Below are 26,525 nucleotides of genomic sequence, written 5' to 3'. Positions count from 1 at the left end.
TCGAGTTTTAAACGGGGAAAGAGAAACCAGCATCGCTCTCAAACGGAAAGAGAAAACCCAATTACGCTCCACTTGTTCTCTCCCATCCACACCTCCGAACGCGCCTGCCAACTCAAACCAGATTTCCTACACCCAAAGAAACATCCAGAGCCATCCGCGGCACTTCCCGAAGTGCCCTTTCCTCCCGGAGAGGGGGAGAGGGGAGAGCAGACAGAGGCGCGTTTGTTTATCCCACGGAGGAGAGGGAGAGGGAGCCGGGAAGAATAGAAATCCCTGAACTTTGCCAGCGCCCGGAGAGCATCGCAACGACGGCGGACACCGCGGTGGGAAGGGGATGTTGCCGGAGGCTGATCCAGGGCTCCGGGTAAGCCAGCACACGCTGTCTGCCCGGGAATTTCGGAACTCCCAGAAGACGATGCTCCGTAATAAAAACTCTTCCCGAACACGTTATCACTGCCGGCACCACCGGCAACCACTGCCGGCAGCGTCCCCGCTGAGCTCCCGCGGCACCAGGCATCGTGTCCTGGTTAGAGAGACCCGACCCCCCCCCACCAAAATCCTTGGAAAAGGCTCCCCAACCTCTCTCCCCGTCCGAACAAAGGCGCACGGAACCCCCGCAAACTTTACAACCGGGTGGAAGCCAGGCACGGGCGAGCCGCGGGGCAGCCGGCTGCCGTCAGCCCCTCCGGAATCCAAACCTGCGCGGGTTTCTCGGGAATATTCTCCAGCTCCATCCGAAGCCGTGCCTCGTCCTCCTCTCCCTCACCTTGCAGTCTGGGTTAGGGTTTTGGACGCGGCGCTGGATTTTCCCAGGGCGCTGCGGGAGCGACGGCCGGGCTGGCTGCAGGTTGTCGGGGACGGCGGCGGCTGCTTCTCCCAGGAATTGCAAAACTTGGGGCAGACTTACGGATTTCTCTCCAAGGAGGGAATCACACCCCCGGGCCCAAACGGCGGCGGGTCGAGGCTGAGTTAAAATGTGATGGAGGAAGGGAAAAAAAGGGGGAAAAACCCACCCGAGCCCCTCCAGCAGCCGGAATTAAACCAAAACTGCCGGAGAGAAAGGAAAAGATGGGGAGGAAATGGGAAGCACCAACAAAGGGAGCGCTGGGGCGGCTGCAGGGCAGGGGAGGCCGGGCCCCCCCCCCCACCCCGGTGCGCTGCCCCCTCGGGGGGTGCGGGACCCCCGAAGCGCCGGAGCGGAGGCGGGTCCGGATCCGGCACCGGCAGCGCGGCTGTGCCGGCGGCAGAGCAACTTTCCCGGGGCCCGACCCCCCCTCGCCGAGGGGGCTGCGACCCCCCCCCCTCCCGGCTCCCGGCCGCCCAAACGCCTCGGGGGCGGCGGCGACCCCCGCGCCCGCCCGGAGCCGGGCAGCCCGCACGCACCGGGACCCCCGCGCTGCTCGGGGCGCGGCGAGACCCCCGCGCCCCCCCGGCGAACCCCGCACGGCGGAGCGCCGCGATCCCCGAGCGCTCGGTGCCCCCCGCGCCCCGCCGAGCCCCGGCCCGCCCGCACCCCCGGCTCCCCCAGCGCCGGCCCCGCTCCCTTTGTCCGGGCGCCGTAACAAAACTTCCGAGCGCGGCGCGGCCGAGCGCGGGGCACGGCCCGCCGGGGGCAGCCAGGGGACACGAGGGGGGACACGGCCCGCGCCCCCCGCACCTGCCGGGGGGTCCCGCCCCGCGCCCCCCTCCCCCGGAGACACCCGCGGACCCTCCCGCGCCGCTCGCACCCACCTGGTCGCGCCGATCGCCGGGCTCCGGGGCGGGCATGAGCCGCGCCGCTCCTTCCCCCCCCACCCCTGCACAGCCCTCCCCGCACCGGCACCTTCCCCAAACTTCGACGGGGCGGGCGCGGCGGGGCCGGAGCTCAGAGGCGGCGCGGCATGGCCGGGCGGGGGGCTCCGTGCGGCGGCGGCAGGGCCGCGCTGCGGAGCGGGGCCGTGCGGGGCTGGGCGCGGGGGGCGCGGGCAGCCGGGGCCGGCCGGGCCGTGGCCGCGCTCAGGTCCGGCTCGGCGCGGCGGCGGCGCGGGCGCGGCGGCGGCGCGGGGCGGGCGCCGGCCGCCCTACCATAGTTCCTCTAAAGCAGGTGCAGCCGCTTTCCCCGCCCGAGCATCCCCCCCCGCGCCCCCCGCTCGCTCGGCGGAGTTGGTTTTTTGTTTTTGGGGGGGGGGTCCCCCCGCTGGTTGGAGCACCCCGCTGGATGGAGCCTCCTCCCTTCTCCCCCCACCCCGCACCCCGCCGTTCTTTGGGCCACCCCCCCGCGTTTTGCTCATTAATGCCTGCGCTAATTGGTTTCTGCCGCGTTCGGTTCCCGGCGCGCGGCGAAGCCGTGGGCTTGGGGAAAGGGGGGAGCGGCGGGGAAACTGAGGCACGGGGGGATTGGGGACACGGCTCGGGGCACTCCGTGGGATCACAGGGTCGGCCGGGTGGGGAGAGAGAGCTCAGAACGAGTTCAACGCACGGGGCAGAGGCAGGACAGGGGCGCTGAGCCCCATTTACAGATGGGGACAGCGAGAGGCTGAGCTGGTGACCCCAACACCTCCAACTGTGACACCCCCTGTGACACCCCGACATCCCATCCCACGGCAGGGACAGAGTCCCCAGAGCCCCTGGGGGAGCAGAGCTGTGTCAGGGTGCTGCACCCAAACCAGCCCCCAGATATTGCACCCAAACATCGGCAGAGAGGCCCCAAAACTCCGACAGGGAGCTGGACCCGATCCAGCACCCGGGTGCTGCTCCCAGTCCCTCTCCCAGCGCTGGGGACACAGGTCAGGGTGACACAGCTGGAGCAGAGGAGGGACCAGCGTCCCAGCCTTGCCACTGAGGCTGCCTCAGAGTTTGAGGCTGAATTCCCACCTGCCTCAGGCACCTGCACTCCTGGGATGGATGATCCCACTCCCACACCGAGAGGTTTTCCAAAGCCAGTTACACCTTGATGGCACCAAAGAGTGGCCACTCTGTTCCCTTTTTTTTAAAATTCAAAAGTAGCTCTTTTGAAATTTCCGTTTTAAGGACAGCTGAAGTAGCTTTAAGAGGTGAAATTGGAATGAAAAGAATTTCAACCCACCTGGATTTTTCTTCTCCCTATAATTTAATTTTTTACAGGAAGGCTGTTTATGGTTGGTTCGGGTTTTTTTAAAAATAATCTATTATTGAATGAAAAGTTAGGGAATTTCTGTGAGATGGGAAAGCTGGTTTTCTACAAGGACATTCTGATGGCCCTAGGAAATATCCCATTGGTTTTGTCCCCAAAAATCTTCCATTCAAGGGGACAGACAGGATGAGGGCAGGCACCAGGCTGAAACTGAGCTCTTAACCCATCCCTGTTGGGGTCCTGGGATTTTCCAGAGGGCTTGGCTTGGTGTCAGTCCCCTCTGGAGCTGCCATCAGGGAGCTTCTGCTGCTCCCCCTTCTGCAGAACCCTCTCCTGGCGGAAGGAGCCCGAGTTCGGGGAAGAGGCGCCCCAGGCCCCGTTTCTCAGAAGCACCAGGGCTCCACTTTCTGCCAGCACCTCCTTTCATGGGAAAACAGCCTTCCTCTCCTTGCCATGGAACACCAGGAGAGCCTCTCCAGCCAGCTCTGGATTCTGGGTGACCCCTCGGATGCAGGGTGGCCCAGCAGGGCTGGCTCTGCCCACCATCCCATCCCATCCCATCCCATCCCATCCCATCCCATCCCATCCCATCCCATCCCATCCCATCCCATCCCATCCCATAGGACACCTCCACCAGAGCAGGCTGCTCCAGGTCCATCCAGCCTGGCCTTGAGTGCTTCCAGGGATGGGGCAGCCACTTCCTCTCGCTCCAGGCCCTTGTCCAAATCCCTTTCCAGCTCTCCTGGAGCACCTTCAGGCGTGAGGAGCCTTCACTTCTCCAGGATGAACATTCCCAGCTCTCCCAGCACGGCAGGGGAGAGGCAGCACTTGGATCACCCTCGATGGTTCAATCCACTCAGAGTTGTGGGACACCCCACCCCATTTCAGGGGGTCCCCACATGGGAAGTGCAGCATCTTCAACCCCCCCAGTCCAGCCCAGATCCCTCCTGACACCCTCCAAACCCCAGGAGCCCTGGAAGCTCCGAGCCCTTTGCGATTTCTCCTCCCACCCATCAGCCCATGACAAACACAGTGCCCACTTTTATCCCACCCCAAAGTGGCATTTCCTGAGTGAAAAACCAGCTCTGAGGGACGAGCCTGGTCCAACCTGTGCTTGCCCTCTTTTCCCTTCATCAGAGGAGCCTCTTTGAAGACATCAAACATCCTCAGAGAGGGAAGGAGCTGCAGGAAAAGACGTGGGCAGCCTTGCACTAAGGGCAGTTTGTGAACCCAGCCTGGCCCCGAGATCCCTCTTTGTGTCAGCCTGGAAATGAGGCAGAGCAGGGAGGAGGGGGCTGGGTGAGGAGACACGGCTGGATCAGGGTCACACAGGGTTGGTGCAGCTCCTTCCCTGCTGGGGTTTGGTCTCTGAGGGACCTGGGAAAGCAGTGGGGACATCAGGGATGAGGAAATTCCCAGGAAGGAGATCACAGGAGCTGAGCTCTCAAAAGAGAGACACAGGGAAAAAAGGAAGGGAAAAAACTTCCTTTTGTTCTGCACCAGGTAAAGCCCCGGGCGTGGATCACCTCCAGAGGCTCCAGTGGAGGATTTGGAGCTCTGGGATGAATTTTTTTGTGTGGATGCACAGCCCTGAGCAGCAGAGTCAGAGCGGGGTGAGGGATCAGCCCCAAACCCAGAGTCCTTCTGCTCTTCCAGGAAAACTCCACCTTCCACCTCTTCCCAGCTCATCCTCACTCTCGGCATCTGCAATCCACTCCCGACCTCCCAGCTGGGGGAAGTTTTTCCTCACAAAATTTGGGCTTTTTCTCCTCTGGGGACTGTCTGATCTCGTAACCAGGATTTTGAAAATCTTGAACGTTTTCAGCCAAAGGATGGTGAACTCATGTTTGCCTGGAATGGGAACAATCCCAGTTTGCTGTGAGGTTGACAGAAAGCTGAAATCTGCCAAGGAAAAGGTGAATTTGGGTTTATCCTGAATCCCACCTAAGGAAAACGGCTCTGATTCACCCCACCTGAAGCACCCTCATCCCTGCAGGGAAGTTCTCCCCAAGATGAACCCAAAGCCCATTTGCCACTGGGCTGGCATTTCTGGCAAACAGGTAGTGGAGAACATCTCCTTCATTTTCTCTTTTTTCTTCTGTGGGAAGAGCAACTTCAGAAACAAAATCCGAGTTTTCTGAATGTGCTCACTTGAAAAATCAGTGTTTGGTGATGGGAACAAGTCCCCTGAACTCCTCTGCTTCCTGCCTCGTCCTGGATTCTCTCTCTCTCCTGCTTCCCAGGCAAAATAAAGAGAAAAAGCACATGGAAATATGAAGAAAAAGAGAATTGGGGATGGGGAAATTGAGAGAATGAGGGAAGACAGTAATTTTTCCCTTCCAGAGCAGTGTTTTGGGGATGGCATTGTGCATTGACACAGCTGAACTCCAAAATCCCATCCCTTCCAAGGAGGAAATTTCAACTGCTAAGCAGCAGATCAGATTTTCCACCCAAATTCCTCCATCAGTTTTCACCCCAGCACCCCGCGATGCCCAGCAGTGCCCCCAGCCCAGCCCTCTGCCTGCTCCTCTCCTCCCTGAGCATCCCCGGGACTCATCCCAGCCCCTCCAGGGCACCGAGCGGAGCAGGGAGCAGCACCAGCCCTTCCCTGGGGAACTCCGCGGCTCTGGGCGCTGCACCCCCAGCCAGCACAGGGCTGGAGAGCCTGGGGGGTCCCACAGAGACCCCCCGAGGGTCAGTGCTGCTCCCAGGTGCCGAGCACACGGAGCAATCCGGCTCTGCCCTGCGCTGGCGGGGCCGCGGCCGCCGCAGCTCTTGGACCCCGCTCGGCTCTTGCGTAAGGCCAGGGGATGATGCACCGAGTTCCTGTAAGTGATGAGAGGCTCCTGGCTGCCCGGGAAAGCCGCAGGCTGCTGCCTGTCCCAGGGCTGGCACTGCTCCCCTGCTCCAGCCAGCGGGATCCCGGCACCCTTGGGCAGAAACCCCCGGTGATCCCCAGGGAGGGATCCCGACAGTCCCAGAGCTGCACAGAGAGGGGATAGCAAGGAAATCATCGGCAGCTTGGGCTCAGCTCAGAGCTCAGGGTGGGTTTTGAGGGAGCTTTCACCACCTCGGATCCCTGGCTGGTGGCTGGGCCGTGCCTCAGTTTCCCCCATTGCAGGCTGAGGGTTGGACTCAGCCAGGTTTTAGGGAGCTGGAGGTAATGGGTAAGGGAGGGAAACCCCCAGTGCCTGGGAGTGCTCCCACACAGTGACACGAGGATGTTTGGGCTGTTGGGGGGTCCCCAGACAGCCCCTACCACCCCTCTGTGCCTGCAGAGCCCCACTCCAGGAGAGCAAGGAGCTGCAAGCAGCCATCACCCAGCCCCGATGGAATTCCCCGAGCCCTGCCAAGCCCTGGGCACCCAGGACAGGAGGCTCCCCTGTCCCCACCAGCACGTGCTGCGCTGTGCCTGTGGGATTTCCTCCCCTCTCCTCTTTTTTTATCATTTCCCTGATTTTCCAAGAACGTTACTCATCCGGAGCAGCACTCAGCTCCTGGCAGTGCCGTGTTTGCCTGAGCTGTTCCCTCCTGGAGCAGGACTCAGCTCCTGTGTTTGCCTGAGTTGTTCCTCCCTGGAGCAGAACTCAGCTCCTGTGTTTCCCAGAGTTGTTCCCTCCTGGAGCAGGACTCAGCTCCCACGTTTCCCTGAGTTGTTCCCTCCTGGAGCAGGACTCAGCTCCTGTGTTTCCCTGAGCTGTTCCTCCCTGGAGCAGGACTCAGCTCTCTGCTGTGTTTCCCGTGCTGTTCCCTCCTGGAGCAGGACTCAGCTCCCACATTTCCCTGAGTTGTTCCCTCCTGGAGCAGGACTCAGCTCCCACATTTCCCTGAGCTGTTCCCTCCTGGAGCAGGACTCAGCTCCCACATTTCCCTGAGTTGTTCCCTCCTGGAGCAGGACTCAGCTCTCTGCTGTGTTTCCCGTGCTGTTCCCTCCTGGAGCAGGTCTCAGCTCCCACATTTCCCTGAGCTGTTCCCTCCTGGAGCAGGTCTCAGCTCCCACATTTCCCTGAGCTGTTCCCTCCTGGAGCAGGACTCAGCTCCCACATTTCCCTGAGCTGTTCCCTCCTGGAGCAGGACTCAGCTCTCTGCTGTGTTTCCCTGAGCTGTTCTCTCCTGGAGCAGGAGTCAGCTCCCACGTGTGCCTGAGTTGTTCCCTCCTGGAGCAGGACTCAGCTCTCTGCTGTGTTTCCCGTGCTGTTCCCTCCTGCTCCTTCAGGAGATGCTCACCCGCACGTGGTGGCTGCTGTCGGAGCCGTCACGGTGCCGGCCGGGAATTACTCACGGTGTAAGGTTGGAGGAAGGAGGGGGGAGGCCACATTCGCTGCTTTGTCTGCAGTTGTTCATTTCTCACCCTTTGATAGAGTTTTTTTTTCCCCTCCTCTCTTTTCTTCTCCTGCCAACGTTCTCTGTCCTGGCTCCCTGAGCTCCCTCCTGCTCCTGGAGAAGGTGGCTGCAGTTCTGTGGGGTGTAAAATGCTCTTTGCTGTCCCATGGTCCCCTCACACCTGGCTGAGAGTCCCTCCCCTCGGGAACACCCTCTTCCCACGCTGCCACTTCCATTTCTGCTCGTCCTTGGCCCAACTTCCCCCCAGCTCTGTCACAATGTCCCCACACGTCACCAACCGAGCCCACCCCGCATCCCCCCTCAGACCTGGCGTGTGGCACCTCAGGTGGGTTAGAGGAGGGGCAAAACCACCCAGAAAACCCCAAATCCTCTCTCCAGGCTCTCCAGAAGGAAGGAAGGGGGAATTCCTGTCCTGGCAATGCCAGGGCACATCCTGCTGTTCCCTGGGACGACTCCACAGAAAAGCATTCGGGACACTCGCTCCTTCCCCTTCTCCACGCACACCCCAGCAGATCAATGAATATTTTAACAAAGAAATATTTCATTAAAAGAGTTGATTGCTTAATGAACTGTCCCTGTGAGCCATCAAAATGCAATGGTTTTTTTTTTTCCCTGCCTTTAACGAAGGCAAAGATTCATATCACGAAGAAGTGGCTTATCAAATTACCGTAATAGCTTGAGTAGAGCCAGCCCGGGCAGTGTGAGGGGAGCCTGGGGGCTGCTCCCACCACAAATGGGACTCCATGGATGTCACCGAGCAGGGTGGGACCAGGGTGTCCCTAAAACCAGTGCTTGGGACAGTGGGAAGCAAGTTTGCTTCCCTTTGGGCTGCCAGGGTTTGAAGGGAAAGAGAATTCTCCGTCCCTTTTTATTCCCAAGCCAAGAACGTTGTGACAAAGGGACATAAAAGGGGTTTCTGTCCTCTGAGGCCATGAGTTGCACCAGGGCTCCAGCCTCCTCTGCCTGGCTCTTGGAATCACAAACCAGGGAATGGTTTGGCTTGGAAGGGACCTCAAAGTTGCTCCAGTTCCAAACCCCTTGGGTGATCAGAACAGAAAGGCTTCCAAAAATGCAATCACTGTCTCTTACCAACCCTGGGTGCTGCTGGGGTGCTCTGAGCAGCCATCACTGCTGCTGCTGCTTCCCCAGAGCTGCCAGGCAGGACAGGGGCTCGTCCTGCCCACTTTGCCTTTGGAAGTTTAATGAAAACGTCCCTGCTCAGCCCAGGTTTCCTGCCGGCTCCTCCTGCTGCTCTCCAGGCTCGGGGCTGGGCACGGCTGGAGGGATCTGGCCATTAACAGGCGGGAAATGAACAATAACCTGACAAGAAACGACCAATTTTCCATCAATTAGAGCGAAGCCTCTTTTTGTCTTTTAGTAAAATTAAGTTTTGCTGACTGGTGATTACTTTGGTCTGATGACAATTCATTAACATTTACATGGGGAGGATGCTAATGGCCAGGAGGAGAGGGAAGGTGCTGGAGGAGCTGCTGCACTTGGGCAGAAATGTGGGCTTGGAGAAGCTCTGGAGGTCAGGACAGGCCAGGGAAGAAGGGAAGCAGCCCCCAAAGCAGGGCAGCAGGAAGCCCTCCCGCCCCTCTCTGCAGGAACACAAAAGTGCTTTGTTTGGGGCTGGAATTCTGCTCCTTGTGCTGCTTCCCCCCCTGGGGCTCTGGGTTTGAGGGCACTGCAGCGTCCCTGGGGCCAGCACCAGGCCAGGGTCCCTCAGAGCCACTCCTGGCAGCGTGGGGACAGCGTGGGCAGTGCAGCTGTGCTGGCTGTGCCCTGGCTGGGGGCTCCCAGATGGGGACAGGGTGGCAGCAGAGCTCTGAACCTGGCACGAGAGGGAGCAGGGGTGGGCAACAACAAAACCAGCCAGGGGAGTGACCACCAGCACCTCCAACCACGCAAAGCAGGCACATTCAGCCCGAATTTCTGCTAGAGAGTGAAGGGGGAATTGGTGCTGAGTGTGAATATTTGTGTCTATTTGGGCATTTGTGTGTGCAAGGCACAGGAGCCTTCAAAAATCAAATTATTCCTTGGATCAGAGCTGCCCCTGCTGCTGCATCAGCCTCTCCTCATCCGAGAATCCATCCCCAAAAGCAAGGGCAGAAGTTTCTCAGGTTGCTGCTCCTCTTGCACCCTCCTGGGGGGTGGATACATCCACACCTGAGCAGAAACACAAACTCCCCTTCCCACAGGAGCCACCTCAACCCTCCTTTCCTCTTAAAAAAACTTCCTGGGCTGTTCCCAAGCCCAAAACTTCCGCTTTTATCAATTTATTTGCACAAGGTCCCCAGTGGTTCCCAGTCTGGCAGGGAAGGAGCTGCCTCTGATCCCTTCCCCTGGAATGGGGCAGGGATTAGCTCATCCCCAGGGCGATTGGGAAAGCTCAGGGAGCTGTTACTGGAAGAGGCCTTTGATTCACTCGGAGGGCTCTGGCAGTGGCACGGGGAATGTGTTGAATCAGGGGAACAGCAGAGCTCTCCCTGCACACACTCCGAGCTCCTGGGACATTTCCCCAAATCCCCACCCTGGATGGGCAGGCTTGAGGGATGCAAGGATTTAGTAGGGGGGAAAAAGTGTTCAGGTTCTCAGCAGGTTTTCTGTTCCTTCCCCTGAGCTCAGCAAGGGTGAAGTGTGGATTTTTTACCAGGATGGCTAACACAGGGATGTTGGCTCCCTGAGCTGTTCTGTCACTCTATTTATAACTTTATTTGGGAGGGGATTTCCACAAAACCCCATAAAAACTGGGGTTTCCCATCAAAAAGCTTTTCAAGTTCTTTCATGACCTTTGTTCAACAATGACCTAATTTCACTCAAACTCTGGCACAGCCTATTCTGAGGTGGGAGGAGAAGTGGCACTCAAAATTGGGTCAGTTTTCATTAAAAACGCTTCCGTTTACTAATAGTTTTTCATGTGTCAGAAGGGCTGGGATGGGCTCCAGACGCCGGCTGCCCTTCTTCACTGGAGAAATGGGTTAATCTTCCTGGGAAATCGCTGCTCAAGGACTTTGGGGCTCTCTTTCTCCTCCCAAAAGTTGGGATGGATGCCGTGTTTCAGTGGTGCCCCTTCCCGAGGCTCCTGGCTGGGTGTTGGCTATGAGGATTCAGGTGGGATGGGGCTGATTGAGGCTGGGCCACGCTGGTTGTGCCCGTGTCACCTGTGTCACCTGCCCTGGGTGTGCAACACGAGCCCTGAGCTGGCCATGGAACCCCAAATCCACCCAGGAGAGAGACTCAGGATGAAAAGACGAGAGCGACGGGGAGGGTGGAAGATCCCATGCCCTGACCTAATTCAGAGCCTAATCCAAAGCCTGTCCTAATCGAGGGGAATCTGAACCTTCGAGTCTGATCCCCCAGCCCAGGGAAGGGGATGGGGAATGCGCTGGGATCCGGGAGCAGCTGCGGGGCAGCCGCGGAGGCTCCCGGGGATGCAGCGGGGAGTGGGAAGGGATCGTGGCCTCGGCTCTGCTCCCACCGTGCTGAGAGCCGCCAAAATTCCCCGTTTGGAGGATGGATCCACTCGGACCCTGAAACTGAACCCCCTGAGAGCCGCGGGATGGGCGAAAACCGGCGGCAAAACCGGCAGAAACCGGGCGAGGCGGGGAGGGAGGCGAAGCCAAGAACCGGCGCTCGCTCGGACCGCTCCTGCTTCTCAAATGTGCAAATTATGCAGCCATTTCACGGGACACTTAGGAGTCAATTTGCAACGCGGCTCAGGGGGGAAATTGGGCACATAATTCCCCTGAACAATAACCGGAGCGGCCGCTTAATTTAACTCCGCGCCTGGACCTCGTTAACGCGTGCCGAGGGGAGGATGCTGCGGGCGCCGGCGCCACGTGCGCGCATCCCCGCGCATCCCTCCTCATCCTCCTCATCCTCCCGCATCCCTCACATCCCTCCGCATCCCCCGGGCCCGCAGCGATGCCCGAGGGCAGCGGGGACTGGCTCGGGGGCTCGGCAGGTCCCAGCCCGGCTCGCACACGCTCCGGCAGCCCCGGCACAGTGGCAGCAGGCTGTTCTCATTACAGCCCAATGAGGCTGTTTACTCACCCAGCTGGAGACAGTTAGAGAGTGATAAATAATGAAAGAGAAAACATGATTTTCCCCTCTGTGGTTTCTATTTGTGTAACCATATGTCACAGCTCAATACGGCCGCGGTTTTTTTTTTTTTTTTTCTGCTTTATTCAGGAAAGAGTTGATTTTTTTTTTCCACAGTGCTGCGATTTCTCCCCCCCCCCGACTTCTTCTTTTTCTTTTATTTTTTTTTTTTTCCTTTTCTGTTCTCTGCAGCGACAGAAGTATTTCTGTTTGTTTTCTTGTGAAACTCGCTCGGACTCCGACTCCTTAAAGTCTGGCTTGTCCCAGGAACTGCGGAGGTTTGATAGGATTGTGCTCAGCTTCTTTTCAAATACCTGTCACGGGGCTGCGGGGAGAAGAACCAGCTGAGAGCAGCGTGGCGAGCCGAGCCCGCATCCCCCTGACTGGAGCATTCCTACGGGAGGATCAAACCCTCTGGAGCTCTCCCTGGCACGGGAAGGGAGGGTTGGATGAGGGATAATGGGCTGGTTTTGTATCTCTGAGTGTTTTCTGAGGGCGGCAGAGCACCGCTACTGCTGCTCGCCGGTGGGGAAACTGAGGCACGGCGCGCTCCAGAGGGCTCATCCAGGCACCTTGCAGCCCCCTGGCACTTGCGTGATCCCTCCCGGAGCGGGGTTTTAGCTGTGAGAGAAGGACGTGAGGCAGCCTGAGAGGGAGATCCTGAGAGGGAGATCTCTGAGCGTGGCTCCCTCCTTCCCCCAGGAGCGGCCCTGGCAGCGCCCTGCGCCGGATGGGGCCGGGAGAGCTCCGGGAGCGCATCCCGCCCGTGCCCTGGGGAGGGCAGGTCCCTGCACGGCCCCTCTCCCTCCCCGCCAGGTACCGCACACCTTCCTGCAGCAATTATCCCCGGCTCCGCATCCCGCTGCCGCCGTCTCTTCTCCTGCCATGCCCCCGCCGCTCCTGGCACGCTCCGGGGATGTTTCCCCTCGGAGCACTCCCGGCCAGGGGCGTGCGAGGTGTTTTTTTCGCCCCGGCAAGTTCGCCGGCTTCACAACATCCTCTTCCCGCAAGATCCATCCTTCTGGGAGGGCAATTATCGCGGTGACCTCATCCGTGTCTGCGGCATGAGGTCACCAACGCTCGGGGAGCCGCGCCAGCCCGGTCCGAGCTCGGGTGTGCCCCGAGCTCGGCTCATCCCCATCCGGCGCTGGGCTGCCTCCAGAGCCCCAGCCCAGCTCCCAGGAAACTCGCAATTAATCGTGGCAAAATTCCCAGGCTGGTGCCGAGCCCCAACATCCTGACCCTGCTGTGGGTTTGATCCTCGGGGTTCACCCTGATGTGGAAATCGGCTCCCAACAATCCCACCCCGTCCTTGAGAGCCTTTTCCAAACGCTCCTGGAGCTCTGGCAGCCCCGGGGCCATTCCCTGGGGAGCCTGGGCAGTGCCCAGCACCCTCTGGAGGAAGAACCTTTCCCTGATCTCCATCCTAAACCCCTCTGATACAGCTCCAGCCGTTCCCTGGTGCTGTCCCTGGTCACCTGAAATGGCACCGAGTGTCCCTCACACAGAGCTCCTGCACTGACCCAGCCTTGGTGGCTCCAGGCCCCATCACACAGCCAGGTCTGATCCCTACAGCATCCCAAAGCCTTGGCTGTGTTTGAATCACCTCAATTAAACTCAGCAAACACACCTCCTCCCGGGGCTGATCCCTTTTCCAAAGGTAGGGAAACCATTCCTGGGAGGTTTTGTGTGCAGCAATCTCAGCCTGCACGGGCAGAGCCATTCCCTCACCACCCTGGTGCCCACATCTGCTCTGTGGTACCCTGCAGGGACAGCTTTGGGGGCAGAACAGCCTTTCTGCACCCTCCAGGTCCCACTGAGGTCCTACTAATGAGGTTTTCATCCAAAATGGGCCCAAATTCACCCAAATGCTGGGAAAACAGCTGTTCTCCACACTGCATCCACCCCATCCCAGCCAAACCAGCCCAGCTCGGAGTCTGAGCCGTGTGCTGAGTGTTGAACACTTTAATGTTGATGGATTTGTCCTTTTTAAAAGCAATTAACTGAGGAAAATCAGGATCTTCTTGCTTCAGGTCACAAGAAGCTCTCACTGCAGGGCTCGAGCAGCAGACTGGGGGTGGATGGACCCTGCTGGTTCCCTGACCCCATTCCTGGCCCAGCACTTCCACAGCCCAAACCCTCTCCTCTCCTCCCCTCCTGCTCCTCTCTCCCTGCTAGCACTGCCAAACGAGGGCTGGGAATTGCTCACAGGTTAATTGGGGTTATTTCACATTAAAGCCCCTTTGCCTCAGGAACCAAACCTGCTCAGCCCCGTCCTTGCTGTGCCTCTCCTGCACAGAGGGGTTTGTGCCCTGCACAGGAGGTGGGGACGGTCCCCAGGTCACTGTCCTGGGGTGGGACAGCTGGGTCCCAAACCCTCCTGCCATGGGGTGAGCCCTGGTGCAGGTGACAGCCTGGAGAGGAGGATGATGGCACTGGGGGAATCCAAACCCTCTGGATCCTTTGGTTTGGATTCAAAGCCTGCTGGAAGTGCCTCTCTGAGCTCCTTCCTGTGTCTGCAGCAGCTCATCAACATGCCCACCTTTCCTGCCATAAACCCACGAGCTCATAAAATCCAAATTTCAGCTGATCCCAGATCAGCTGGGAGCTGGATCTGACACAGCTGCAGGGAATATCAAACCAGCTCCATCCTGGCAGAGCTTCTACCTGCAGATCCCTCGTCCCCAGGCCTCCAGCCACGGCTGTGCCAGGAACCATCCAGGTTTTCCATGGCTTTTTCCACTCCTGGCAGTGCAAACACCCGGCCCCTGCTGCTCTCCAACCCCTCCTGGCAGTGCCTGGGTTAACAGGAGGCACTTGGATAGAATAAAAACCATTTTTTTGTTGTTGTTGTAGCAGGAGATAGGCAGAAGAAAAAGCGTTGGGCTCATTTATCTGGCTCGCAGTGTCGCTAATGCCCTCGGCTCGAGGCCAGCGTGAGAGATTGGGAGGTAAATCGGCCAAGTCATGCTGTACAAACATTTCAAAAAAGAAAGATATTTCCAGGCTCTCTCGCAGGAATCCAGCCCTCCTCCTGCTGGGGGACTGCAGGATCTGGAGCCCACTTTGCCTCAGTCTGTGGTGTTCAAAAAGCAGAAGTTCACCCCAAAGCAGTGCTGGAATTGGGCTGGGGATGCCCCTGGCTCTCACGGAGCATCCCCAGGGATAACCTTGTCTGGGCAGTGGGCACAGTTGGATTTTTAAATAATAATGGGTTTAAACTTCCCAGGGACTATGTGTTTTCAGCAATATACACTGAGATTTTTTTATTGCTTGCAACATTTTAATGGATGGGTCCTTTGTTATTTGCTAAAGGCCCATTGAAAATGTCTTTCCACTCTTGCTCCTGTTTCTGGAGCAGTTCATTGACATCCCCACCTTTCCTGCCATAAACCCGTGGACTCAGGCTCATAAAACCCAAATATCTGCCAGTAAAGTCCCTGCACAGAGGATAAAACCCCACTCAGTGCCCACATAAACCACGGGACAAAGTCTGTGCCACCACGCTGCCCCCTGTGACTGCAGCAAGCAGCCAGGGTGGCACTGCTGGCGTGTCCTGGGTGGGGCAAGGAGGGGGACAGACCCTCCCTGGGACCTTTTTTCCCCAGCTTGAAGGTCCCAATGATTCTTTGGGATCTCAGGGGTTGAGTTTGGGGTGGTTTGGGGGGGGTACAGCACCAGGAGCTGCCCGCTGGGATCTCACCCTGTCAGTTCTGCACCAGGAGAGTGGGGAAGGGGCTGCGGAGCCCGGGGTGGGATGAGGAGCTGCTGTCCCTCCCAGGGCCCAGGGAATGCTGCTGCAGAGCTGCAGCTGGGCTTGGCTGGGTTTTGTGGAGGAAACCTGCCCGAACAGGGAGCCTGTGACTCGCAGCCACGGGACAGCCTCGGTTTTCCAGGAGGCCGGGGGCCTGGGAAGGTCTTTGGATCCAGGATTTGGGGCCACCCCGGCTCTGGAGGTGCCCAAACCCCACAGCATTCCCGGCCCTGTGACGGGATGGGAGTGAGGATTCACCCTTTGGATTCTTCCCCTTTCCTTCCCCACCTCGGGGAGTCAGAGCAGGATGAGCTCAGCCAGGATCTCTGCTCCATCACTGGGGTGTCCCACAAGCAGGGGACACCCTGGGGACACCCCGTGCCCCCCTGCAGTTTATCCCCAGCCGGGACAGGCTGTGGGGTCACTCACACCGAGCAGGGCACTGTGTGGGCAAGGGCATGGGCAGGAGCTGCCCTGGCAGCCCCCGGCCGGTGCTGGGTGTGTCACAGAGCGCTCCCGGTGCCTCATTACCATACGGACCTGATGGCGAATTTGGCTAACAGAGTCCTGGGGGGACGGGTTTACCCCCTGGGCACCAGCGCCAGCACAAGCAGCAGCGCCCTTTCCCCTCTCCCCTTCCCATTTCTACCTCTCCCTTTCCCCTCTCCCCTCTTCCCTTCCCATTTCTACCTCTCCCTTTCCCCTTCCCCCTCTCCCCTTCCCATTTCTACCTCGCCCTTTCCCCTTTCCCCTCTCCCTTTCCCTTTCCCTTTCCCTTTCCCTTTCCCTTTCCCTTTCCCTTTCCCTTTCCCTTTCCCTTTCCCTTTCCCTTTCCCTTTCCCTTTCCCTTTCCCTTTCCCTTTCCCTTTCCCTTTCCCTTTCCCTTTCCCTTTCCCTTTTCCCTTTCCCCTTCCCTTTCCTCTTTCCTCCTTCCTCTTTCCTTTTCCCCTTTCCCATTTCCCCTTCGGCATTTTCTCTTTCCCCTTTCCCTTTTCCCCTCCCCATTCCCCTCTCCCTGCCCACCCCATCCTTTCCCTGCCCCCTGGGATGGCCGGACCCCTCATCCCCCACCTCCCACTCCCCATCCCCGAGCACCCCCGGCCCCACAGCCCCGTCCCCTCCTGCCAGCCCCGCCGGGACCCCGGGCATTGCTGGAGGGCACGGGCTGAATCACCGAGCAGGGCAGAAATCTCCGAGTCCTCTTTAGCTGTCCCAGGAGGAGGCAGATCTGAGGGAAGGCAGCGCGGAAGATGCCTGCAGCAATGTCAGTGCTAGAACAGCCGGGCTGACAGGATTCAGAGCAGGGATTAAGGTTGGGATCAGGGATGCAGGGGAAATGAAAAAAGGCTCTGGCTTTCAGGCGTGTCTCCGCTGTGTTTGTGCTCGTGTTTGCCGGGCAGGGACGAGCTCTGGGCTTTCAAAGGCTCCCAAAGAGGCTGGGGTTCACCTCAGAGCTCCCCTTCCTGTTTCCCCTTTTTCTTCCTCTTCCCCCTTCCCCATTTCCCTTTTCCCCTTTTCCCCTTTCCTTTTTCCCTTTCCCTTTCCCTTCCCATTTCCCTTTCCCTTTCCCTTCCCATTTCCCTTTCCCTTCCCATTTCCCTTTCCCTTTGTTTTTCCCCTTTCCCCTTTCCCTTTCCCTTTCCCTTTCCCTTTCCCTTTCCCTTTCCCTTTCCCTTTCCCTTTCCCTTTCCCTTTCCCTTTCCCTCTCCCTTTCCCCTTTTCCCCTTTCCCATTTCCCCTTTAAATTTGCTTTTCCAGGAGCAGGCCGTGGGGATCCTGCTGTTCCTGGAGCAGCTGGAGCCCGGGCAGACCCAGCCCTGCCCTGTGGGAGGATGCACGGAGCATCCCTGCTCCCTCCCTGAACTCCTCTCTGCCTTTTCCCAGGAGTTTCCAAAATGTTGATGTTTCACTTCCTGACCAAACTATTCCTGCTTTTGGGCCAGGACATCCCTGCCTCCTTCCCAGGCTGGGATTCCAAGGTGGAGACTGCAAACCCCTTTGCTCCAGGGTGGTTTTAGTGCCCGAGGAAAAGCAGAGCAGCCAAGCTCCAGAGCCAGCAAAAGCCCAGGATCATGGGAACCTCAAGGAGAGTGAGAAGGGAGCAGGAAAAGCCAGGACACTGGGAGCTGTGGCAGGCAGGGAGCACCTCAGTCCCCGTGGCTGCTGCCTGTCCCCTGTCCCCAAGGCCACTTGTCACCCTGACACAACTTTCCTGCTCCCCCAGCCCCAGAACGGGGCTGCTGTGTTTGCACTCCAGCAATCCCCAGTCCCCCTTCCCAAATCCTGCTCTGGGTCCTCCCCCCTCAGCTGCAGCCCCCATTTCTCCTGGGAGAGCTGGGGAGCCAGGAGCAGCCCCGGTGGGATGCTGGGGACAGCCAAACCTACCTAAAATTGCTTTTCCAGGGAGAAAAAGTCCCACCCTCTTCCGAGCAGGCTGAGTCCTCAGCTGGGCTCGGGGCTGAGCCATACCAGGAGCTGGAGGGGGTCCCTCCAGCCCCCTCCTCACACTCAGATCTCTGGAGAGGGAAGGGGTTTGGGGTCTCTGTGGGGCAGAGGCAGTGCCTGGCCCCAAACACTCTCCAGAGTGGGGTGGCTTCCATCCCCAGGCTCTGCAGCCTTCAGGCAACGCTTCCAGTCAAAGCAAAGCTGCTCTCTTTTCCCTCCAGCACATTTCCCTGCCTTCCTGGCCTTTTCCCCCCTCTCTTATCTCCACACAGCCCATGAACTTTCTCTCTGTGCTGCCCACCCTGCTCGGGGCTCCTGGTCTCCCTCTGTTCCCTGGTTTCAACCCAAGCATCCCTCACTCGGCTTCTTGAGTGAGCCCAAAAAAATCCCTGGAGCTGCTGGAGACATCCTGATGGATGCCACACTCCAGCCTCCTTCTCCTCTCCACCACTCCACCTCTCATCCCAAAGCTCCCTCTTTTTCCTGGTGGAGATGCAAAGGCACCAAGTTCTCCTCCCCATCCCTCTTTCCCCTTCTCCCCTCCCCTCAATTCACCCAACCCTCTCTTTTCCATGTGGGTTTTTTTTTTCCTTTCCTTCCTTCCTACCTCTGTCACCATTTATTATTATTATTTTTTTTTTATATTTAAGTTTTTCTTTTAACTTTCAAGGTCACCACGGACAGACAATGCCACCAGTGCCTGTTTGATATGTGAGCGCTATTGGCGTCCATTGCCACGGTTTCCGTGGTAACACAGTAACCATTAATTTTCAATTAAAGTAGACAAAAAGCCCGATGACAGCTCCAGGTCTGCTGAAGATGTCAAGAATCCGTATTAATATACAGCAAGAGAGCATAATTGTGTGTCCATCTTCCCGAGCAACGAAAATGGAGGGATAATTACCAGCTAGAAAGCCACTCTGTAATTTTGTTCTTACTGTCACCACAACCCTACATATTAGCATAAATTAAAAGCAGGGTTTATTGTTACCAAAGTGCATTGATATTTCCAGCCTATTTTCTTCCTTTTAACTGTTTGTTGTTGATGGGTGACTCCTGGACACTGTGGGTGAGCCCACAGGAGCATCCAGGATGTCAGGAAGGAAGGGATCAAGCTCTTGTGGTGCCACCCAGGTGGAAGGAAGGGAAGGGAGAAATCCCAGCTCCACGTGTGGCACATTTCCATCCTCCTCATCCATCAGGAGCTCCGTGGATCCCAACTGCTCCACGGCAGGGGCTCTGTCCCATCCCACATCATCGAGTTTCACCACGGAGCTGGAAGTGCTGCGAGTCCCCAACTGCTCCGCGCTCGGTGACAGCCGAGCTGAATTCATGAATTTAAGTGAATGGAAAAAAAGTGGGTTCCTTGTATCATATCCAGGGAAAGCTGTCCTTCAAACGGGAATTGAGTGTAATTAGCCTTGAGGGAGCGATCCTCAGGCAGTCAGTCACAACACTGACCTGCTGCTGGCACCTGACAGGGAGATTGCAGCCCAACAAAGGGCCTCCTTCCTTCCTTCCTTCCTTCCTTCCTGGGCTCAGGAATGTGGGGCTTGGGGACATTGGGATCAGGGACATTGGGATCAGGGACATTGGGATCAGGGAGACAGGATTTGGGGGCTCAAGAGCTCAGGGTTTTGGGGCTCAGGGATGTGGAGCTCAGGATCACTGGGATCAAGGACATTGGGATCAGGGACATTGGGATCAGGGACCTTGGGATCAGGTACACAGGATTTGGGGGCTTAAGAGCTCAGGGTTTTGGGGCTCAGGGTTTTGGGGCTCAGGGTTTTGGGGCTCAGGATCACTGGGATCAAGGACATTCGGATCAGGGACATTGGGATCAGGTACAGAGGATTTGGGGGCTCAGGGATGTGGAGCTCAGGGGCACTGGGATCAGGGACATTGGGACCAGGGACATTGGGTTTTGGGGCTCAGGGACACTGGGATCAGGGACATTGGGATCAGGTACAGGGGATTTGGGGGCTCAGGGCCTCGGGGCTGTAGGGCTCAGGTGTTGCCTTTGGTGCCCAGGTAACCCCAGGCTGCTGCACGGCCAAGGGCACCCTGGGCTGAGCTTCCCCAGATGTTCGTCCCTCCTTCATCGCATTCCCGGCGGGGCTGGTCCCAGCACAGCCTGCCCGAGGCGGGGATCCCTCAGGGCCATTTATCTCCCATTTATCTCCCTTTCATCCCCCGTTTAGTGCCTGGCACGGCCATCCCACCTCCCCTGCAGGGAAACACCGCTGCTCCCCCAACCCACCCCACAGCCCCGCTGGCTTTGTCCCCAGCGGTGACCCAGGGACCCTGTGACACCCAAACCCCTCCAAAACCACCCCAGCCCACGCAGGCTGAGCCAGCAAAGGGTCAAAAAGCTCCCAGCCCTCCTTTCCCCCCCTGGATATAAATACCAGCCTACCAGTCGACACAGAGTACATACATCTTAAACAAACACTTGGCCTGGCTGTTTATCTCCACAGCCTTTAAACAAACTCTTTCAAAGGTTTCTGCTGATATGAGAGATTTACTGAAAACCATTCGCCCTTCTTAAAAGCCTCTCAGTTTATGCTGCTCCGGGTGAAAGGAACGGTGTTTGAGCCTGGAGTTTTCTGTCTTCTGACCGCATGTTTATCCGAGGGGCCACTGCTGGCTTTGATAGGAGAGCAGCACGGACACAAATCTTTACGAGGGAAAATATAAAATAAACTCCCAAAGTCGGGGTGTGCGTGTGGCACGGGGTGGAGGGGAGCAGGCAGGGAGGAGAGGAGGGGAGGAGGAGAAGTTTTGTCCTTGGCAGGGTCACAGAATCCTGGAATCACTGAGGTTGGAGGATCTCTCCAGGATCACCGGGTCCAAGCTGTGCCTGATCCCCACCTCGTCACCAGAGCATTCCTTGGACACCTCCAGGGATGGTGACTCCAAACCTTCCTCTTCCAAAGCCTGAGCACCCTTTCCATGGAGAAATCCTGAAACTCCTCGCTCAGCACATCTGTGGCTCCAATATTCCGAGTTGCTGTCCCACCAGGGCCATCATTCCCGTGACATTTTTCATCCCAGTGACTGCTGTGGGGCCACCTGAAACTCGGTATTTTTCTCAGCCCTGCCTGACAGCCAGCTCAGCATTCCATGGACGTGTCACTGTCACTCCAGCTGGGTCGCTGAGCAGGTGCCACAAAACACTGGGAAAACTGAGGGACATTGGAGCTGCTGCCAGAGCAGCCAGGATGGGGGTGAGGGTGAGGATGAGGATGAGAATGAGAATGAGATGAGGAAGATGAGATGAGGATAAGGATGAGATGAGGATAAAGGTGAGATGAGGATGAGATGAAGATGAGGATGAGGGTGAGATAATGAGGATGAGGATGAGGATGAGGACACACATCCCAGGCACTTTTTCCTGTCTTGGTGCATTTTCAGCCCCATTCAGGAGTTGGGAGCCTGAGGCAGAGGAAAATGATGAACTCAGGGACATTTTGGGAGGAATTTGACAGAGTTTAAGTGCAAAATGATCCCACTTTGAGGAAGCTATTTCTGACTCCAGTATCAGCTGGCAAAATGGGAGAACAGACTGAGAGGGCTTGTGGAGGAGCTGAGCCATGCAGAGGGGAAAACGTTTGCCCTCAGTGCTTGGAAATCACCCCTGGCTCTGCCTGTGGCTCTTTGCCCCACCCCAGGTTGTGCCCACACAGATCTCTCTTGGCAGCCCTGCCACAATTACCAGGAAAACTTGGAATAAAGACAGTCCCTGCCCCAAACACCCTGAACCTAAAGACAGGGCAAAATATTCCTTTTCCCAAGCGTTTTATGCCACTTGTCCAGTGTTTTCCCAGGCAGTGACTGAGCCCTTGAGGCGCTCCCGTGCCCTGCCAAGCAGGAATCTGCTCCTGCTGCCAGCAGCTCTGCAGCATTACGTGTCATTCCTTGTTTACTGTCCTCCTCGCTGATGACACACTCAGGCAGGGACCTGTTTGTTGTCACCGTGACACCCACGTCGGTAAACAAGGCGAGTTTACCCAGCCCTCAATCAGGGAGCTGTCGATGGCAGGGCCCTGCTTCCAACAGCACCACAGGATGCTGAGTTCTGCCTTCCAAATCCAATCCCCTCGAGGTCTGACTTCCAAATCCAATCCCCTCGGTGTCCCTCACCCAGCCAGAGGACGAGGGGCTGCTCTTGCATCACCAAAAATCAGCAAGCTCTGCATCAGGCTCTGCAGGAGAAGTTTGCAATCCGGCCCGGGCTCCTGAAGGTTTTGTTTCCTTTTACTGCCATGTGAATATTTTTTCTCCTCTGGGGCTCCCTGGCTGCCTGATCTTTAGCGGGAACAAAGCCACGGGACAGGTTTCAGAGTAAACAGCAGCCACCACGAGACTCGTGACACAATTGCAAAAGCTGTGGCCACCCTGCCACCCTGGGAGATGTGACCTTGCTGCCCTGCAAAGTGAGAGGCCATGAAGAAAACCTCAACAGATTTCTCCTGGAGAGTCACTGCAGCATCGTGGCCTGGCTTCCCAGTGGTTTGGAAGGAGCTGGAGGCCCCACATGGGATTTGTGAATGCTGGCATTGATGGCACAGCTTTTCCATCCCCTCCCCGGCCCCTCCGCTCCGGGCGGGAGAAGCTCAGAAGCTTCTGGGTCTCTGGTGAGCCCAAGGTCTGGGGTGGTGGGGAGGAGGAGGAGGAGGAGGATGATGGGGAGGAGAGTTCCCAGATGTGTCTGCACGTGGAAACGGGGCTGTTCAGGCTTCTCTGGGGTTTTGTGTGCTCTGCATTTAGGAGAAACCCGGCCGGAGAGCAAAGGTCGGGGCAGAAATGCCGGTATTTATTTATCCAGGAGAACTCTGCGAGCAACACGACCGACACGTCTTTGGGAGCCTTTCGAAACAACAGAACTCAGAGCTGCTAAACCAGTTTGGTGGCGACACCCCTGCACACGGGGAGCAGGAGCAGGGACACCAGGAGAGGCAGCTGGAAGCAGAGCAGCACATCCCACCGGGGCACAACATCCCAGCTCCACCCCGGGGGCTCCAGGCATCCCCAGGAATCCCCCCCAGCACAGGGAGCAGTCCCACTCCTGGGATCTGGGCTGAGCCCAGGTCTGACACTGGCGTGAGGGGCAGGATAAGCTCAGCTCCAGGTGTAAACCAAAGGAAAAAAGCAAAATGTTGCTTTTCCAGAGGGAAAAGCTTGGAGTGCTGCCCCCAGGCTTTTCAGAGCTTGGATTTTTGGTGTTTGCTTTAATGGGGTGGTTGGTGTTTCCCCATGGGATCCATGAATGTGGGTGCTTGGGATCTCTGTGCCAAACCCTGCCCCAAATCAGTGGCCAATTTTGAGAGTTGATGGCTGTGATGTGGAGCAGCCTCTGTGAGGGTCACCTGGGTCTGAGAGCAGAGCCCAGAGCGGGTCTGGGTGGCACCAGCCTGAAACTGTCCCTGATTTTATCCCATTTTAGTGCTTTGACCAGAGTGCCAATGACCACAGCAGGGGGCACAAAGCAGGAGCCAGGCACACCTCGGGCTCCCAGAAGTTCCTGGCAGCTCAGAGGGAAGCTGTTCATGACAAAAGGGCTTTTTCTGAAGCTCTCTCTGCTGGCTGGGTCCTGCAGGAGGATGGGATTTGCACCCACCCCGATGCTCTCCTGGCAGTGCTTTGGTCAGCAGGGCTCACCTGGTGGTGGCTGGGCCACATGGCCACCTTGGTGGCTCCTGGGCGTCCTCCTGGGTGCTCTTTCCCCTGGGACAGCAAAATGCCCACATTGGGGGATTTTTGGGCACGGAGTGAACCAGCCCAAGCTGGGCATGGCAGTGTGGCCAATGGCCCTGCCTGAGCTGTGCCTACTAAAGCTTAGCTCAGCCCTCTCTGTCATTTTTGGGGGGAGATTTTGCCTAAGAAATGAATGACCAACCCCCTGAATGAACGACCAACACCTCAACACCTCAGCCTAGCCACAGCTTGGAAGAAAAAAAGAAATCCAGGCAAAATCTTTGACCCAAGCAGGGCGCAGCCCCCGCAGCGCCCAGGGGCTCAGCAACTCATTTTTTGTCTGCCTCCAGCCTCCCCTTTGGGCTGCAGCCCCTGTGACACCCCCAGGGTTGCCATGAGGGGCAGCCTGTCCCCTGTCCCCTGTCCCCAGGGGTGGTGGCAGCCCTGCTGCTGGCGGAACGGGGGCAGCGCCGCCGGGCCCCCGAGCACGGAGCGAAGAGAAGCCTTTTTGTTCACATGTGTTGGCTCAGCTCAAATAACTCATCAGGGACCCGGGCTGCAGGCTGGAACGGGAAGAAACTCTCTCCAGATGAAAGGATGTCAGAAAATTGTATTTAGTCAACTGCGTGTGTGTGTTAGAAAGGGGCGGAGGGAGGAAGGGGCCGCGGAGGCTGTTACTGTGACTGACTTTCTGACTTCTTAACTTGTCAGCATATCCTAAAGTTAAAAATGCACATGCACACAGGCCTGCAGCCAAAGAGGCTGTCTAGCCGCAAATCCAGATGTGGGGGCCACTGCGCTCCCGCCAGCCCCGCTCTCCCTGAACCGACTTTCAGACTAAACAATTGTGACTTGGCTGTGAGAGCAGCGCAATTCCAGATGCTGCTTTCCTTGCACGTTGTTTTAATTGGGCTGGCAGGCGCAGGGGCTCTTTCAGTGAGAGCAAAGCTTCCCCACGGGACCGCAGCGTTTTGGCAGAGCTCCCACGCTGCTACCTTAAGAGAGGGGGGGGGGAGGAAGGAGAGGGAGAGGAGGGGAGGCAGGGAGGTGATGGTGGGGAGAAAAATTGCGAGCGGCTTTCCGAGGTGTTTACGGCCGGGAGCGGCCGCCGCACCGCGGCTTTATCTGCTGGAATTCTCACCTGGATTTCTTCTGGATTTCTTTGGGGGTTTGGTTTGTTTCGTGTCCCCGTGGAAAAAACAGAGTGCTCAGGACACAGGGGTGAGCAGGGTGGGGGTTTGCAGGCTGGGGTGAGCAGTGCCAGGACAGCCTGGTGGCACTGGGGGCACTGCTCCTCAACCACGGCCAGCATCCATGGGGGGTTTCCATGCTGGCCATTCCCATGGCATTCCCACAGGAATATTCCCCATCCATGCTGGCCATTCCCATGGCATTCCCACAGGAATATTCCCCATCCATGTTGGCCATTCCCCTGGCATTCCCACACGGATATTCCCCATCCATGTTGGCCATTCCCATGGCATTCCCACACGGATATTCCCCATCCATGCTGGCCATTCCCATGGCATTCCCACACGGATATTCCCCATCCATGCTGGCCATTCCCATGGCATTCTCACAGGGATATTCCCCATCCATGGTAGCCATTCTCATGGCATTTCACAGGGATATTCCTCATCCATGCTGGCCATTCCCATGCATTCTCACAGGGATATTCCTCATCCATGCTGGCCATTCCCTGGCATTCCCACAGGGATATTCCTCATCCATGCTGGCCATTCCCATGCATTCCCACAGGGATAGTCCCCATCCATGCTGGCCATTCCCCTGGCATTTCACAGGGATATTCCCCATCCATGCTGGCCATTCCCCTGGCATTCCCACAGGGATATTCCCCATCCATGCTGGCCATTCCCATGGCATTTCACAGGGATATTCCCCATCCATGCTGGCCATTCCCCTGGCATTCCCACAGGGATATTCCCCATCCATGCTGGCCATTCCCATGGCATTCCCACAGGGATATTCCCCATCCCTTCCCAGATGTTCACAGTCACCCACACTGATCAGGGATCCACGGGTTCACCTTCATCCCGTGCTGGCAGAGTGGGACACTCCAAAAGTTAAAATCCCTGCAAATGCACTCCTAAGGGATGTCAGTGCTGAGGGAAAACCCCAAACCTGGGTGGAAACCCCCTCGTTTTGTCCTGCCCCAACTCCCCCAGCAGCAAACCCATCCCAGAGGGGTTAAATCAGCTTTTTTGGGACCTCTCATTGCCATCCTGCTGCTGCCCTGCTTGTCCCACACCCCAGAGGAGACCTCCCCACTGTGCCCATGTGGGTTATCCCAGGGGGTCCCTGTGCCATGGGGTCAGACCCCAAATGCTCCTTTCCTCACCCTACTGATGGGTCAGACCCCAAATGCTCCTTTCCTCACCCTACTGATGGGTCAGACCCCAAATGCTCCTTTCCTCACCCTACTGGTGGGTCAGACCCCAAATGCTCCTTTCCTCACCCTACTGGTGGGTCAGACCCCAAATGATCCTTTCCTCACTCTGCCATTGGGTGAGACCCCAAATGCTCCTCTCCTCACCCAACTGTGGTTGAGACCCCAAATCTCCTCTCCCCACCCTGCAAGGGGGTGAGACCCCAAATCTCCTCTCCCCACCCTACAGATGGGTCAGACCCCAAATCTCCTCTCCCCACCCTACTGGTGGGTCAGACCCCAAATTGTCCTTTCCTCACCCAACTGTGGGTGAGACCCCAAACTCTCCTCTCCCCACCCTGCAGGGGGGTGAGACCCCAAATTCTGCAGTCCCTGCCCTGCCAGGGGTGCTGGCCCTGGCCCTGCCAGTTCTTGGTGACTCAACAGAGCAATTTTAGCCTGGGCCAGGCTCCTCTCCCGGAGGCTCCCGAGCCAAGGGAGGCACAGCCAGCAGGATGGGATTTTAAGGTAGACTCTGGAAAAAAAAAAAAAAAACCCACAGGGAGCACAGGAAGGATGAGGGAAGCACAGAGCTGGAGCACTGAACCCGCTGCTGGCAGCCCCTGGCCATTTCCAAAACATTTGGGATGTAAAAATAAAAGTTTTTCTATTTTTGGATGGGGTGATAAAATCATAAAATCCCA

At 57.6% G+C, this 26,525-nt stretch overlaps 1 protein-coding gene and 2 long non-coding RNA genes across 7 annotated transcripts in view; 1 reads left to right on the top strand and 2 right to left on the bottom strand.

Moving 5' to 3' along the window:
- FOXP4 (forkhead box P4) overlaps positions 1 to 1,872 on the bottom strand; it is a 61,156-nt gene extending 59,284 nt beyond the window's left edge. For 4 of the 5 annotated variants that reach the window (XM_059867846.1, XM_059867850.1, XM_059867848.1 and 1 more), the window contains exon 1: positions 1,732 to 1,872. The gene's annotated coding sequence lies outside the window, so the exon portion shown is untranslated. Of the gene's footprint in view, positions 1 to 698; positions 838 to 1,731 lie in introns of those variants that run through there. The other variant, XM_059867847.1, reaches the window with a different exon arrangement.
- Positions 1,873 to 11,599: 9,727 nt separating this feature from the next.
- LOC132338401 (uncharacterized) lies at positions 11,600 to 12,671 on the bottom strand. Its single transcript, XR_009489440.1, has 2 exons — positions 12,367 to 12,671; positions 11,600 to 11,864 (listed from the first exon to the last, which is right to left on the bottom strand). It is a non-coding gene; the product is annotated as an uncharacterized LOC132338401 (long non-coding RNA).
- An 8,855-nt stretch (positions 12,672 to 21,526) lies between these two features.
- On the top strand, positions 21,527 to 24,312 carry LOC132338371 (uncharacterized). Its single transcript, XR_009489437.1, has 2 exons — positions 21,527 to 22,375; positions 22,567 to 24,312. It is a non-coding gene; the product is annotated as an uncharacterized LOC132338371 (long non-coding RNA).
- Positions 24,313 to 26,525: the final 2,213 nt, after the last annotated feature.

Source organism: Haemorhous mexicanus, chromosome 25 (genome assembly GCF_027477595.1).
Source record: "Haemorhous mexicanus isolate bHaeMex1 chromosome 25, bHaeMex1.pri, whole genome shotgun sequence".
Taxonomy (NCBI): domain Eukaryota; kingdom Metazoa; phylum Chordata; class Aves; order Passeriformes; family Fringillidae; genus Haemorhous; species Haemorhous mexicanus.
Note: the sequence above shows the minus strand (reverse complement) of the source record. Positions and strands in the feature narration are given on the sequence as shown.